Source organism: Etheostoma spectabile, chromosome 7 (genome assembly GCF_008692095.1).
Source record: "Etheostoma spectabile isolate EspeVRDwgs_2016 chromosome 7, UIUC_Espe_1.0, whole genome shotgun sequence".
In the NCBI taxonomy this organism is placed as follows: domain Eukaryota; kingdom Metazoa; phylum Chordata; class Actinopteri; order Perciformes; family Percidae; genus Etheostoma; species Etheostoma spectabile.
Window position 1 is genome coordinate 1,634,941 of NC_045739.1, and position 746 is coordinate 1,635,686.

Below are 746 nucleotides of genomic sequence, written 5' to 3' on the forward strand. Positions count from 1 at the left end.
CTGTAAAGCTAAAGTTAATAAGTTAGTGTTACGTGTTGAAAACATCAAAAAAAGTGACAATCATTGAAAAAAAGCGTCAAAAGTGTTGAAAAAGGGACAAAAACGTAAGAAAAAGTTAAAAACATCAATAAAAAGCGTCAACAAAAATGTTGATTTTCAGGAAGACAACACAAGGGTTAAGGTAACTAAAGCTTTAAAATTAATTCAGTGGAGCAAAAAGTACAACAGTTCCTTCTGGGATGTAGTGGAGTATAGTATAAAGTACCAGGAAATGGGAATATTATGTACAAGTATCTTAAAATTGTACTTAAATAATGTACTTAGTTACTCACCACCACTGAAAATAATACAGATGTCTCAAAGGCAGTGATGGAAAGTCTCTAAGTACCCAGCAGTTTACAAAGTCATTTAAATGATCCCCACCTGTATCAGCTGCAACATGAACACATGCATCAATAATTATAGTACAATAATATACAGTACATCAGTATGAGTACCTTTACTTTGGGTTCTTTAAGTATATTTTGATGCCAATACTTTTGTACTTTTACTTAATTTAATAAAAATTTAATTTTAATCTTTCTATTGATCCCCAATGGGGAAATTACAATTTACACTCTTGAGTAAGATTTTAAAGGCAGGACCTTTACTTGTAATAGAGTATTTATAATTCAATTCAGTTAAATTAAATTTTATATATAGTATCAATTCATAACAAGAGTTATCTCGAGACACTTTACAGATAG

The 746-nt window shown here is 29.8% G+C and overlaps 1 protein-coding gene across 2 annotated transcripts in view; it reads right to left on the minus strand.

Moving 5' to 3' along the window:
* commd7 (COMM domain containing 7) overlaps nt 1-746 on the minus strand; it is a 32,158-nt gene that overhangs the window by 8,249 nt on the left and 23,163 nt on the right. The gene's annotated exons all lie outside the window — the stretch shown is intronic.